This window comes from Scylla paramamosain, chromosome 1 (genome assembly GCF_035594125.1).
Source record: "Scylla paramamosain isolate STU-SP2022 chromosome 1, ASM3559412v1, whole genome shotgun sequence".
NCBI classification, from domain to species: Eukaryota; Metazoa; Arthropoda; class Malacostraca; order Decapoda; family Portunidae; genus Scylla; species Scylla paramamosain.
The window spans coordinates 34,231,068-34,247,692 of record NC_087151.1 but is presented as its reverse complement, the minus strand read 5'-3'; the positions used below and the strand labels follow the sequence as shown (position 1 = coordinate 34,247,692).

The 16,625-nt window shown below is 39.1% G+C and overlaps 1 long non-coding RNA gene across 1 annotated transcript in view; it reads left to right on the top strand.

Annotated features, from left to right (window-relative positions):
• LOC135104470 (uncharacterized) overlaps positions 1-15,134 on the top strand; it is a 19,287-nt gene extending 4,153 nt beyond the window's left edge. Inside the window, exons 3-4 of the long non-coding RNA XR_010270452.1 lie at positions 10,692-10,812; positions 11,721-15,134. This is a non-coding gene — a long non-coding RNA (uncharacterized LOC135104470). The remainder of the gene's footprint in view (positions 1-10,691; positions 10,813-11,720) is intronic.
• Positions 15,135-16,625: the final 1,491 nt, after the last annotated feature.

Here is a 16,625-nt window from a genome sequence, read left to right as displayed (position 1 = left end):
GGTGAGAAAAACTGGCGGAGACGTCTCAGAATGCCTAACTTCATAGAAGCTGTTTTAGCTAGAGATGAGATGTGAATTTTCCAGTTCAGATCATAAGTAAAGGACAGACCGAGGATGTTCAGTGTAGAAGAGGGGGACAGTTGAGTGTCATTGAAGAAGAGGGGTTAGTTGTCAGGAAGGTTGTGTCGAGTTGAAAGATGGAGGAATTGAGTTTTTGAGGCATTGAACAATACCAAGTTTGCTCTGCCCCAATCAGAAATTTTAGAAAGATCAGAAGTCGAGCGTTCTGTGGCTTCCCTGCGTGATATGTTTACCTCCTGAAGGGTTGGACGTCTATGAAAAGACGTGGAAAAGTGCAGAGTGGTTTCATCAGCGTAGGAGTGGATAGGACAAGAAGTTTGGTTTAGAAGATCATTAATGAATAATAAGAAGAGAGTGGGTGACAGGACAGAACCCTGAGGAACACCACTGTTAATAGATTTAGGAGAAGAACAGTGACCGTCTACCACAGGAACAATAGAATGGTCAGAAAGGAAACTTGAGATGAAGTTACAGAGAGAAGGATAGAAACCGTAGGAAGGTAGTTTGGAAATCAAAGCTTTGTGCCAGACTCTATCAAAAGCTTTTGATATGTTCAAGGCAACAGCAAAAGTTTCACCAAAATCTCTAAAAGAGGATGACTAAGACTCATTAAGGAAAGCCAGAAGATCACCAGTAGAGTGGCCTTGACGGAACCCATACTGGCAATCAGATAGAAGGTTGTGAAGTGATAGATGTTTAAGAATCTTCCTGTTGAGGATAGATTCAAAAACTTTAGATAGGCAGGAAATTAAAGCTATAGGACGGTAGTTTGAGGGATTAGAACGGTCACCTTTTTTAGGAACAGGTTGAATGTAGGCAAACTTCCAGCAAGAAGGAAAGCTAGATGTTGACAGACAGCGCTGAAAGAGTTTGACTAGGCAAGGTGCAAGCACAGAGGCACAGTTTCAGAGAACAATAGGAGGGACCCCATCAGGTCCATAAGCCTTCTGAGGGTTTAGGCCAGCCAGGGCATGGAAAACATCATTGCGAAGAATTTTAATACGTGGGATGAAGTAGTCAGAGGGTGGAGGAGAGGGAGGAACAAGCCCAGAATCATGCAAGGTAGAGTTTTTAGCAAAGGTTTGAGCGAAGAGTTCAGCTTTAGAAATAGATGTGATAGCAGTGGTGCCATCTGGTTGAAATAGAGGAGGGAAAGAAGAAGAAGCAAAGTTATTGGAGATATTTTTGGCTAGATGCCCAAAGTCACAAGGGGAGTTAGATCTTGAAAGGTTTTGACATTTTCTGTTAATGAAGGAGTATCTTCTGATGAATTCTGTGTCACTAACCATAAGCTGTAAAGACAGGGCAGACTGATATCTGGGAACGGATTGATCCATTTTACACTAATTCTTATGGGGAAAATAGTTTCAGTTTTCGAACATTTTGGATTTAAAAAAACATTCAGGAATGAATTAAGTTTGAGAACCAAGGTTCCACTATCTATCTGTCTATCTATCTATCTATCTATCTATCTATCTATCTATCTATATATATATATATATATATATATATATATATATATATATATATATATATATATATATATATATATATATATATATATATATATATATATATGTAAATCTTACCAGTAGTGGCTCCTCATGGATCAGCTAAATTATGCATATAAGGTTATGAATACTCACTGCACAACACGTATGTGGTGGTTTTGTTTTGGGGTCACACTTGGATGTATTACAGTGACGTGACTCATATTGTGCCACATCACAAATTGTAAGCCCATACCAAAGAGGCTTGCTTGGAGGGATACAGTTTCATGCATGTGTGAGTATGTTGGTATGCAGGTACTGTGACTGCATTATGGTGCCACAGTAACTTATCCTGTGGCAGATATTGTATTCACCATTGTATTATTGACTTATATTTCTGTTGCACTGGATTCAAATTAATTTCCATATTAATGTGTAATCAAATAGGCTTTATGTGTGACACCTTTGTACTGCAAGTAGTACCACTAATTCAAATTGCCTGTGTAGTTTGGAATTAGTCCACGTGTAGTCCTTCGCAAGGATAGGAAAGGCAGGAGGAAGCTGCCATGTCAGTTCTACCTTTATCATGGCATCAGGGAGGCATACAGAATGTCATTTGGGTCTTCTTGACTTTTTCCTGCGGTACAGTGGGAAACTCAGGGATTTGTACATTTTAATTTTTGAGTACTTCCAAATAATTCTTGTAAGTGTGGTGTGTTAGTGTAATATTAGGTTAGATTAGTGTCCATGAGGGGGCATCCAGAGGGAGCAAAGGTCCCTGGCTAGTTTAAGTTAGGTTAGGTAAGGCTAGGTAATGTTTGGTTAGCTTAGATTAAGTTAGAGTCCTTAAGGGGAGTTCAGCTAGTTTATATTAGGTTAGTTTAGTGTGTTGGATAGGGGGAAATATTCCATGTTTGTTGACTATTTTTTTATATTTTTTTCCCAAAGTGGCATTTTCTCCTTAGACTTTTAATGTTACCCAATTTGGCCTATTTTGCCATTCCCCACCTTAAAACCCTGCTTTCCTACCATGTCCCTAAGCTTGCTGCTCCTGGAGAGGGATGGGAAAAGGATACAGGAGGAGCCACTATTGGTAAGATTTACCTAAATAATGGACACAATTATGATCGTGTAGGAAGTATAGAAAGCTACGTGCAGTTATGTCAATGTGTTGTTCCTGGCTGGCTGGGCCATGCCCAGCAAGTCCTAGTTGCTCAGTTATGCATTTTCTTGCAGTGTTACCACATCAGGCAAGGATTCTCTCTCTCTCTCTCTCTCTCTCTCTCTCTCTCTCTCTCTCTCTCTCTCTCTCTCTCTCTCTCTCTCTCTCTCTCTCTCTCTCTCTCTCTCTCTCTCTCTCTCTCTCTCTCTCTAGACAAGAGAGACAATCATGGATCATACATCTAATGCCTAGAGAGAGAGAGAAAGAGAGAGAGAGAGAGAGAGAGAGAGAGAGAGAGAGAGAGAGAGAGAGAGAGAGAGAGAGAGAGAGAGAGAGAGAGAGAGAAACACACACACACACACACACACACACACACACACACACACACACACACACACACACACATATGAACACAGACTATGCATGTCCAGTGACAAAAGTGATCACATATCTTGTCTGGAGGGAGAGAGAGAGAGAGAGAGAGAGAGAGAGAGAGAGAGAGAGAGAGAGAGAGAGAGAGAGAGAGAGAGAGAGAGAGAGAGAGAGAGAGAGTATCCTTACCTCAACATGCTAACACTGCAAACTGCAAGGAAACTGGCAACTTAGACCTGCCAGACACGGTCCGCCAGCCAGGGACAACACACTGACATGAGTGCCAGTGAATGAGTGTTAAGACCAAGTCTGCCAGACAGTGATTTCTGTGACAAGAAAGTGGCCAAGCTTCTGGCCAAGCTTGAGAAATGTACAGCAACAATCTTTAACATACCTAATCTTAGCCAGTGTCATAAAACTGGTATGTGAGTTTTAATATAGGACACAGTAAGGAAGAAAAGTCTAAACCTCAATGTAAACTGTGGCAGAAACAAAATCATCCATGGTTTAAGTGCTGCTAATACCAAGATCCTGACTCTAAAGTAAAAAGACCTCAGCAATTAAGGCTATGTAATGGATGTTTAGAACCAGAACACAGTAGGAAACGCTACACAAACCCAACCTAAAAAATCATAAATTCTGTGAGAAAAGACAGTACCATGCCCTTTGTTTAAAACCTAAATCAACAGAACAGAGATTGAGGCTAAACCAAGGGAGACAACAACATTAACTCTTATAGCCCCCATGGAAAGAACTACCTTACCAACAATAATGCTACCCCTCATAGGAGAGGGAGGTAAAATCACTAAATTAAGGGCCTTAATAGATCAGTGCTCACAAAAGATCTTTGTTCTACAGTCCTCATTACCCAATTTAAAACAAATTGATAGGGCAAGGAAACCCTAAAGCTTCAGGGATTTACTAGAAGCAAAACATGTCAACAATATGAAATGGTTCTGTATTCTATAAATATAAAGGAAAGGGATACTCCTTGAGACTAGCAGTAGTAACTCAAGTGCCTCATCATATGGCCCATAAAGGACTGAAAAAGGACATAGTTAAATTAGAAAATTTAGGCTGCATGTTGGCTGACCCAAGTATCATGAATGAGGGTGACATCTCTCTCCTGGTAGAGACTGATCATTATTATGAGTTAGTCCACCCTGGATATGATAGGGCATGCTCAATAATATTGCTGTCTACAGTTTGTGGTTATGCCCTAAGTGGCACCTACAAAAACAAAGTTGATAATAATGCCCAGGTGGAAGTAATTTCAGTACTCAGAACAGCAGTCAACTCAATGGAGGAGAAAATCAATGATCCAGATTACCAACCTCATAAGACAGATCTGAACAAATCTGAGAACTAGATCATATTGGAATATTATCAAGTGAAATAACCCACGAAACTAAACACACCACCCAACAGTTTGAAAGATCCATCACTTGTGATCAACAAACCAATCAATATAATATCTGTTTACCTTGGAAGGATAACAAGGCTCAACTACCAAGTAATTTCAAATTAGCACTGGGTAGGTTAAGGAGCCTTTAACACACATTTGTAAAAAACCCAGATTATTGTAACCAATATTCTACGGTAATCACTGATCAGATAAACAGAGGCTTTATAGAGAGGGTGGGTTCATGTCAAGACAACTTATTACCTTTGACAGTCAAGTCAAGAATATATTTACAAGGCCTATGGAAACTAAAAAAACAGCTTAGGATCAACCCCTACCTGATGAACTTTGTGATCAGTGGGATCTGCTTGACAAGGAATTTGAAATAGCAAGCAGTACAGAAATCTCTAGGGTAACCATAATACAGCAGGAAGCAGAATTACATATTTTTAGTGATGCCAGCAGTAAGGCATATGGAACTTGTGCTTACCTTTGTAACAATGGGCAAGGGAATCTGATCATAAGTAAAGCAAAAGTTGCCCAACTAAAGAACCTCACCATCCCTAAATTAGAATTAACTGCTGTCCTTTTAGCTGCAAGGTTAACCACATTCATTCATGAAGCCTGTGTAATTAACATAAAAAGTACTAATGTATGGTGTGACATTTAAATCATCCTATATTGGATATAAAGTCAGATGACCTTACCTGTGTATGTGGCTAATATGGTATGTGAAATCAACTAGCTCATTCCTAATATAAAGGTAAATTATGTGACAACTAAGGATATATAATCCAGTGGATCTCCTAACATGGAAATAAATACAGATGAGCTATATGTGGTGGCAAGGACCCTCATGGCTGCCCCACAAGAATGACTGGCCTGAAGTGCAAATTAACATGGCTCAACCTGCTGAAACTGAAATAATTGTAAATATAGTCACAACATCTAGATTAGTGGAATGGGAGAGATATAGCAAGTATGACAAATATTGATATTAGCATGGGTACTTTGCCATAAAACTAACTTAAAGGCTAAGTCAAAGGGGAAATGAGGGTAGCAGAACAGGAATTAATTAAAGTAATACAAAAGGAAGAGCACACCTTACTCATAAAGAAGGCTGATAATTCACCATATACTAACATAATGATCCAGTTAGGATTATATCTAGGTGACATAAAATTTGGTAGAAGGATGCAGCTAGCTGATGTATCCGAGTCAATCAAACATCCAGTCTTGCTACCCAACCACCACCACATAACTAGACTCCTAATACAAAAATGTGATGAACTGAACCATCATCACAACACAAACTTCATTATGGGCTATTTGAGACAGAAATGGTGGATCCCTAAAATGAGGCAGACCGTAAAGGGAGTAGGTAAACAGGGACAACAAAAACTGGATTAAGAAAGGACCTTGGCAAAGCTTTTGTCACATTTGATGAACTACACACCATCATGTTAGAACTAGAATCCACTATAAATGATAGACCCTTAACTTATGTCATCAGTGACATCAGTGCTATAACTTCTTCATGGTTATTAACCCCTTCCCGGCAGTAGGGCAGATGTATGTACTACCAAAAAGAAAATCATCTATATATAGACGCTGTCGACTTTCATTCATAAATCAACATCTAGTTTCCCCGCAAGTGGGCATTCCAGACTGACGTCTATATATAGACCCTGCCGCAAAACTGAACAAACATTTGAATCTATATATAGATCTTATTTAAGTTTGGTTGGTTATATGTATATTGATACATTTATTTGAAGGTTTAGTCTCTTACACTCATTGCAAAGGCAATGTCCAGGTCTCGTGACCTGGATGTGGTTTACCCTCCCTCCCTCCACTTTTTTTTTCATTTGTTTTACGTATTCTTTTTGTACTTATTCAGTTTTAGGCAAAGCTGCTACCGTGTGGTATAGTTTGAAGCATGGCACAACACACAGTGTTAGCTGACACACATCACAGCTGTATATGCTTTTCTTCTTTTTGAGTAGAGCACACTGGGCACACTGTCTTTGGGATCCTGTCTCTACAATGAAATGTCTTCCACTGAGTCGTGCTGGACATGGCCCAAGAGAGAGATCCCCACTAGGCTTCCTTAGGTAGTAGATGTCACCAGCATATTTTGAGATTATCTCCTCAATCAACTGTAGCTTGAAGTCAAGGAAGCATTTCTGTCCACCGTTTGCTTTGTAAATAACATGGCAGTTAAGTGATGCAATGTCCAGCAATCTGAGAAATATTTTCTTATAATTTATATTTCTTCACACCCTTCCAAGTTGATGTTTGTACGGAGATTATTTGGTCCATTTGATCTATTCCAGCCATGTGATGTTTCCTGTATTTGATGCACACATCTGGCTTACTTACTTGCTTCCCTGCTACTGTTACCTATTCCATAGAATCCTCATATACTGTGCTTAGCATGTTCACATATTTCTTATCCCTCCATTTCATGTGCATCATTTTATGCTTGTACTGTACTACAGTTTCACCTTTCTTCAGAATTTTTTTTATTTAACTTCTGGGAATAACAGTTTTCTGTTGGATCTCACAGTGCCTACTCCATCTGTTTTGTTGTCAAGAAGAATTTCAAACAATTCTGGTGAGGTGTAGAATTTATCAACTTCCAGAATGTAGCCCTGATTCAGTAGGGACTGCATTAGTCTCAAAACTATCTTAGTAGGCTTTGTGAGTGTTTCCACTTTTTCATCTGACAAGGTTTCTATTTCAAAGTCATATTTTGTTTTCTTTCCTGTGTAGACTAAAAGATCTCAAACATAGCCAATATCAGACTCAGCTAAGATATAACTTTCTATACCGAATCTAGCTCATTTTAGTGGAATATATCGCTTCCACTTTAGCCTACCTTTCCAGAGCAGGAGAGACTCATCAATGCTTACATTTTGCTTTGGAACATAAGATGACTTGAATCTTTGTATGAGAATATCCAGGACCTCCTTGAACTTGTATGTAGGGTCACTGTTATCCTCATTGTCAGTGAAATGCAGGTACTTTAGGAGAAGAGCAAATCTGTCTCTTGATATACATTTTCCAAAAAAAAGGAGTAGCAATAAGCTGATTGGTAGAGTGATATGAATAGATAGATGGCTTTTTTACAATTCCTTGTAAAAGCAGCAATCCAAGAAATGCATACATTTCTCCTTTGTTAGTATCTCTCCATAACAAGTCTGCTTTTTCTCTTCATTTTACCCTTTCTCCTTTTTTCATCACAGACTTTTGCTGCATACTTACTGGTCTCTGATACAATGTGATCAGAAATTCATCATCAAAAAAAGCATGAAATATTTCTAAAGGTGGCTGGTCATCTTCCAGGACAAGTTTTACACCACTATCTCCCATAAAGGGAAAAGGCTCTGTCAACAGCTGATTGACTTTGCCAGTTATATTGAATATCATCATCAGCGTCTGTTTCTTCTTCAGCATCAGACTGGTCATCTGGCTCAACCTCAGACTCTGATTCTGTATCAGTGTAAGTACTGACAGTAGATGAATCAGAATCATCAAAATCATCCAAAAAATCAGCATATATATTCTCAGCTACCAAAGTCGTAATATCTAACGGCTTAAGAGGTCTCTTTCTCCTTGACATGATAGACTAATAATAAAGGAAAATAGAAAGAGGCAAAAACTCTGTGTTAGCTGATGTGAGTAGCACATCTGCTACCAACAAAGCACAAGCAGTGACTGTCCTTGAGAGGCAATGTTGGCAAGTGTCAAGGGATTTGAGATGCCAAATACCGATTTATTTTATTAATTTTGGTAGTAGTAAGGAATCGTCTATATATAGACCATGCTACAATCTAGTGTGGTCAAATGAGAGCAAACGTCTATATATAGACATGCCGACAAAAAGTACCAATTTTCAAAACGTCTATATATAGATCCTACGCCGGGAAGGGGTTAAGAGGCAGAAGATTGTAATCTTTTCCCAATCAACTTTCATTAGAACTATCTGATCCATCCAGTGGTTCCACCTAAAATTTAAAGGAAAGAATCAATTATATAAATAAGTTACTAATGATTTGTGGTAAAGGTGGGTTGCAGAATATCTTTTATCTCTGAGGAAGTTCCATAGGTGCATAATTGCCAAGGAAGGCATAACATGGCTACAAGCTGGGGATGGCGTCCTCATTCATGATGACACACCGCACTCCAGGTGGAAACTTGGTATGATCACCGGCCTACATGAGGGACAGGATGGGTTAGTCAGGGTAATGGATGTAAAATCCTCCTCAGGCACAACCACTTGCCCTGTTGTCAGATTATATCCACTTGAACAGAGTGGCAGATGTAGTGCCTCCTGCTGATAATGTCCAATTACAGGGGCTTGTCTGTAGCCAACAACTACTGCGATGAGCGGTGGTACGCTCCACAGATTTGTGGAAAACCAAAATCAGGACCAGTCAAATCTAATATCAAGTTTTCCCCATGCATATATTGTATTATATTTTTTCTTGGTGGCTGGAGTATGTCAGAACTATTGTTCCAGCAGGGAATGTACCTAATGGTTATGGGTATTAGTTCAGTTCAAGTGTAAAAATCCACCCTAACGAGTGGATGAACCAGTGAGGATCCAGGTTGAGCAGATTCACACTCCTGGAGTAAGCAAATATCAATCTGCTTGCTATGCAGGGAGTCAGTCACATTCAAGAAGCAATCAGAGATGCATACTCTCATTCAACTTAGTTACAGTCCAGCCAGCATCCTGAGAAGTTCCCACTCATTCTTACTCAGCTTATCACTACCCAAGGCAGACATTCCACCTAAACTCCAGCTAAGTACTCTGTGTAGTTGCAGGCCTGTGCACTGATAGGTATTTAGCTTCCTGTGTGTCCACCTAAACAAAGCTAATACTTGTAACCTGGCATTAGCCTTTTTATGCCAATTAGCCACACCTTGACTGAGCTGGCCTGTGTGGGATCGCTGGCCTGGTATAAAGATAAATAGATAGATTATTATTATTATTATTGTGTGTGCAGGTGTGTGTCGCCTTGTCTGGGCCACCACGCGTGGCATTTCCAACCTAGTATAGAGAGGGATGGATAATTATTATTATTATTATTATTATTATTATTATTGTTATTATTATTATTATTATTATTATTATTATTATTATTATTATTATTATTATACTGTGCGAAACTAGTAACATAACAAATATTTATAGTAATCATTTAATCAATTTTAGTACCCCCATCAGATCCCCTCTCAATCTACAATGACCACCACCACCACTACCACTACCATTACCACTACTACTATTTTCCCTTTCCCCCAAGGTGTTGTGGACAGTAAAGATGACACCCTTCACAGTCCATGTCCCCCACCCCTCTCCCCACCACCCCACCAGACACCAGTCCACGGGAGAGCCGACAACTGAAGAATGCACTGGAATTTATCATTGTGCTGGTGTGTGTGTGTGTGTGTGTGTGTGTGTTTTAATTTATTTTTTTCTTTCTCTCCGTCTTTTTGTTTACTTGACTTTTTTGTTTCGTTTTTTCATTGTTTTTCTGTTTTATTTTTAGTTTTTGGTTTTGCATGTTTTATCTTATTTTCTAGTGTGATTTCTTTTTTCTTTTCTTTGTCTTGTGTTTGTTTTTTTACTTTTTTATTCTGTATTGTTTTCATGTTTCTCCCTCATTTACTGTTTTTTATTACTTCTTGTTTTCCTTTTTTATTTTTTTATTTTCTTTTATTTATTTATTTTTTTTTTTTGTGTGTGTTTTTAACTACATTTTATCCTTTTTTATTAGACTGTGTAACAATTTTTGTGCTCGAGTAACTTATTTCCTATTTGCTTATGCCTGGAAGGTATGGAAAAACACTGATATTTATTTTTAATTTTGCTTTTGTGGCCAGGATAATGATATTTATGAAATTTACCTATTCTTATTGGGTGAAAGTGGCAAATTTAAACTCTCATTTGCACAAAGTAGAAACAAAATGACATATGATACAAAAGTAGCATTTATTTATTCTAGGATTACAGAAGTGATACAATAAAAATTAGAAATGAGTAGTTTTCCACAATTTAGACTTATACTGTAAATTACTGGTTTGTAGTTGAAGCCACAACATTCCTGGTCATGATTGTGTTGCTTTGGTATTGTAGTGTGTTGACCAGTAATTGTGTTTTGTTCGCTTCCAGACAGCCACAGCTTCCCAGCATGGCCAACCTGACCAGCCACCTTTCCCCCCTCCAACCTGACAGCACCCCTCACTAGGTGATGGCAGTGCAAGGGGACCACTACTGGAGGCACCCATGTCAAGTCAGTATATTCAATAACACAGGTGGTATTTCTGTGTAGGGGATTGTTTGGTCCTAAAATTAACTAATTTTTGAGTATAGTAGTGACTTGATAAACTGCCTTTAAATACTTCCATTAATTTGGGTATAAAACATGTCATCATGGGTTACATGTGACTGCTTTGTACAGCTGCATTAACCTTTTTACAGCCATGGTCATGCTTTGCTAATCTTTCCAACTATAAGAATTGTTTGGGTGGAGACAGGAGAGAAAAGAGAGGGAACAGAAGGTTAATATCGTCTTTTTATGCTGCAGAAATATTTATGAGAACTGCTCAAGAATAGTGTCAAAAAAGTTGTAGGCATTGAAGTAGAAAATTTGTGTAGCAGTAAAAGTGTCACTTAAAATTTTGTGAAATGTATCAGTCATTTCCAGTTACATTTCTTTTTGATCTTTGAAGTGCTCTTAATTGTTAAATGTCTGTGTATGAACTTCAGCTTTTGAATATTCTATCATTACTGTTTGAACATGAAAGGAAGTATTCAGCATGAAGCCACCATTCTCTTTCTTATTGTCTTCTTATTTCTTTTTTTCTTGCATCTCCCCATTTCTTATCTCTCTTTCTCTCTCTCTCTCTCTCTCTCTCTCTCTCACATTTCCATGAGATGTTTGTGTGTTTGTACTCTGTAAGGTGTATCTCAGACTTGCTATATAATATTTGTAGCTTCCTTTTATTCACTTGTTTGTTCAAGACACCCTAAAAGTATAAACAAGTTTTAATCAGAGAGAGGAGTGGATAAATAAAAAGCAGTTGTTCTTGTTATTCTATACCTTTACATACATTGTAGTAGTATTACATTATCTACACAAATAGTTAGGATAAAGTGTGTGCAAACTACTTTGTGTTTAACCATCAGTCTTTATTTCAGCAATGGATCTCCACACATCAGTACACTGAAAGCTCTGACTGAGGAGGGACTCCCTGAAGGTGCCGACTGGGAGGGACATCCCTGGTGCATAATGTGTGAGGTTGCAGTGTGTAAACATACTTCTGGTGTGAGAGGGAATGTGTATTTATGGAAAGGGGCTGTGGGGATTGGGGTTTGTAAATATACTGTGGGGGGACACCCTGTGGGTCTGTGAGCTGAGAGAGAGAGAGAGAGAGAGAGAGAGAGAGAGAGAGAGAGAGAGAGAGAGAGAGACACACACACACACACACACACACACACACACACACACACACACACACACACACACACACACACACACACACACACACACACACACACACACACACACATACAGCTCTCCTATTATGTTCCCTCTTGCAGGACCCTTGGCTCTTGACTGGTCAGAAAGAGCATTGGTGCTCACTTGCACATTCCCCTGCCACCTCCCAGCACTACATGTCACATGTTGCTTGCTCTAGTGGTAGTTTTGTGTTATGTGGCTTAGCTTGCTTTATATTCAATATAGATAATTTTAATTGATATCCTAAGTCTTAGCAAAGGTTGCAAAAATAACCAAAAACAAATACTTAAGTTTTTGGAATTTCTTAAGACTAGTATAACCGGAAAACTTTCAGTAATGTCCTATGATTGCTGTATTTAGTGCTACACATGCAATCTCTGAATACTAGTATAACTGGGAACTTTCAGTAATATCTTATGATTGCTGTATTCAGTGGCATACAGACATTCTGAATAAGTTGTTTCATCCTGTGGAAGAAAACTTCCTTAACATGATGGTGTGACCAGAGCATGAATAAAACACTGGAATTATTCATAAAACTTCCTTAACATGATGGTGTGACCAGAGCATGGATAAAACACTGGAATTATTCATAAGGGGATTTTGCACCACTCCAGCCACACACCAACCAATTGTGTGTAAAGTGGAACTGTCTTTTATTTGACATTTTATCCACATGTGTTCTGGATTTTTTTTTCTAAAAGATGAAGTAATTTAATTCAGAATGCCTTCATATGCTGCTATAAATGGCAATCATATAAGTAACATATTATTAAAATTGTGTAGTAAGTTTCTAGTTATACCCATCATAATTTTAAGTGAGTTTCTGTAAACCCATCTTTATTCTGCAAGTGTCGGGATACCTTTTTTTTTTTTTATATATGTAGGAGGGACACTGGCCAAGGGGAAAATAAACACTGAGATGCCAGTCCCAGGAAAGGGTCCAAAGCAGTAGTCAAAAATTGAAGGATAAGAGTCTTGAACCCTCCCTCTTGAAGGAATTCAAGTCATAGGAAGTTGGAAATACAGAAGCAGGCAGGGAGTTCCAGAGTTTACCAGAGAAAGGGATGAATGACTGAGAATACTGCTTAACTCTTGCATTAGAGAGGTGGACAGAATAGGGGTGAAAGAAAGAAGAAAGTCTTGTGCAGTGAAACCGCGGGAGGAGGGAAGGCATGCAGTTAGCAAGATCAGGAGAGCAGTTAGCATGAAAATAGCAGTAGAAGACAGCTAGAGATGCAACATTGTGGCGATGAGAGAGAGGCTAAGACAATCAGTTAGAGGATAGGAGTTGATGAGACGAAAAGCTTTTCATTCCACCCTGTCTAGAAGAGCAGTATGAGTGGAACCTCCCCCAGACGTGAAGCATACTCCATACATGGATGGATAAGGCCCCTGTACAGAGTTAGCAGCTGGGCGGTGAGAAAAACTGGCAGAGACGTCTCAGAATGCCTAACTTCATAGAAGCTGTTTTAGCTAGAAATGGGATGTGAAGTTTCCAGTTCAGATTATAAGTAAAGGACAGACCGAGGATGTTCAGTGTAGAAGAGGGGGACAGTTGAGTGTCATTGAAGAAGAGGGGATAGTTGTTTGGAAGGTTGTGTCGAGTTGATAGATGGAGGAATTGAGTTTTGGAGGCATTGAACAATACCAAGTTTGCTCTGCCCCAATCAGAAATTTTTGAAAGATCAGATGTCAAGCACTCTGTGGCTTCCTTGCATGAAATGTTTACTTCCTGAAGGGTTGGACGTCTATGAAAAGATGTGGAAAAGTGCAGGGTGGTATCATCAGCGTAGGAGTGGATAGGACAAGAAGTTTGGTTTAGAAGGTCATTGATGAATAATAAGTGGGTGACAGGACAGAACCCTGAAGTTAATAGATTTAGGAGAAGAACAGTGACCGTCTACCACAGCAGCAACAGAACGGTCAGAAAGGAAACTTGAGAGTTACAGAGAGAAGGATAGAAGCTGTAGGAGGGTAGTTTGGAAATCAAAGCTTTGTGCCAGACTCTATCAAAAGCTTTAGATATGTCCAAGGTAACAGTAAAAGTTTCATCAAAATCTCTAAAAGAGGATGACCATGACTCAGCAGAAGATCACCAGTAGAGCGGCCTTGACGGAACCCATACTGGTGATCAGGTAGAAGGTTGTGAAGTGATAGATGTTTAAGAATCTTCCTGTTGAGGATAGATTAAGAAACTTTAGATAGGCAGGAAATTAAAGCAATAGGACGGTAGTATGAGGGATTAGAATGGTCATCCTTTTTAGGAACAGGCTGAATGTAGGCAAACTTCCAACAAGAAGGAAAGGTAGATGTTGACAGACAGAGCTGAAAGAGTTTGACTAGGCAAGGTGCAAGTACCTTACATATAAAACAAGCTAAGGCACATAACAAAAACACACCACTGGAGCATGTAATGTGAAGCCTGGCACCAAGTCAGCAAAGGGAAGATGCAGCTACTCATTGATATACCTTCTTAATGGGCTGAGCCAAAGATCTAGCTGAAACAGTCTCAGATCTTGTGGAAACTGTCATGTGTTGGCCTAGCTTGAAGCTTTCTCTATAATCAATTCATCTTGTTTTCTTGACACTTCCATCTAACCTGGTGTTCCTGTCTCGACATGCAGTTTCAAGGGCAGCAATCTTCAAAATGGCATCCTTCAATGTGGACGCCTCCTTGGACATCCCCCTGCTGGTACAAAGATGGAAGTATTGTTCACATTAGTATGTCAGATCTTAGCTCTCTATATTCATAAATATTTATATATACTTTTTACAGATCTTTACCACTCCTGTCCAACCTTTTAAGGAGAAATAAGGATGTTAAGTGGAAGGGAAAACAAGGGTGATAACTGGAATTATAGTAGTAGATGAAAAAATAAGGATGCTAACTGGAATTATAACACTGGAGATAATGCCACCAGTGAAAGGTGAGCCTCCCCAACTTCCAGGGTGTCACCAGATTGAAACATAGTGGTTCCCCCTCCAATCTTACGTGCAGTTTGGGACAGTGCTCTGGTCTCTCAGTGGTCCTCAGTCATTCTCCCTTCCTGCAAGACAACTGGTTATACAAAATAAAAATATAAGTCAATACTATACCATTTTCATCATCCTATATCATTCTAATCCTGCTGTTTCCTGCAAAATAATTCCAAGTTGTACAAAACAATAAACTTACAAAGTCTACATTATTTCTTATCATCCTATATCATTCCAATCTTGATGGCAATTTCCTAACATATTGTAGGAATAAAAAACAGCATAGGTGAAACTTTAAAACTACTTAAGCAAGAGTTTATTACAGAGGGCTGTGTTCTGAAACATTTCACTGCCTCACCTGAACTACTTAAGCACAAAGTACGTATACAAGTATACATGATGTGGGAGTAAAACTGTTCCCTGTAAATAAACCAAACAGAATATACAATTGAGAAAGGATAAGAATAAGGAGGAAATTAGCTGATCCTGATAAACTGGTGAGATGAGGGAAGAAAAACATGGGTAGGAAAGATGAGGAAGGCAGAAAGAAAAGAAAAGGCAGGGAGGAAGAGAAAGGAAGAAAGGACATTTAAACCTAATCCCTTACCTTTAATCTCTAAATACCCCATCAAAACAACCACTTTCTCCCATGAACTCTTCCCCTCACTCCTTTCCCAACATAGGAAGGAGAAAGGAAGAACACATGAACAGCATCAGTAAGGACATGGAGCTCTGAAGATTAAACTAAACCAAGATAACAAAACTGAAGATGTTGCCCATTTCTTGTAGACAAACAAGATTGAGAAATATAACTACTGGAGAGGATTAGAGAGAAAATATAAATAAACAAACCAATTAATGTACCAGTACAGGTAGTAGATCAGTTTGGGAGCAAACATAGAGAGGTAAGACTGGGATGATCTGGCCATGTGCTGAGGAAAGAGAGGAGTACACAGGAAGGAAGATACTAGAAATAGATCAACCAGGCAGGAAAGGAGACCAAAGGGAAGACTGAGGAAGAAAGACTAAAGGGAGGATCAAACCTTGATTTAACACAACTTGTTCTCGTGCTATACATGATAGAAAGGTAACCCACAAGAGGTACTTAAGCCTTCCATCACCAGAATCTCATGCACTTTATATTTCTGCCTGGAAACATGCCAAGTCGGTTCTCCAACTAGCCAAAAGCTCCTTCATTAACATAAAGTGTCAAAATCTTTCAAGATCTAATTCCCCTCATGACTTCTGGCATCTAGCCAAAAATATCTCCAGTAACTTTGCTTCTTCTTTCCCTCCTTTATTTCAACCAAATGGCACCACTGCTATCACATCCATTTCTAAAGCTTAACTCTTCGCTCAAACCTTTGCTAAAAATTCTACCTTGGACAATTCTAGGCTTGTTCCTCCCTCTCCTCCACCCTCTGACTACTTCATGCTACCTATTAAAATGCTTCATAATGATGTTTTCCATGCCCTCATTGGCCTAAACCCTCAGAAGGCTTATGAACCCAATGGGGTCCCTCCCATTGTTCTCCAAAACTGTCACTCCATGCTTGCAACTTGCCTAGTAAAACCCCTTTAGCTCTGTCTGTCCTTTCCTTCTT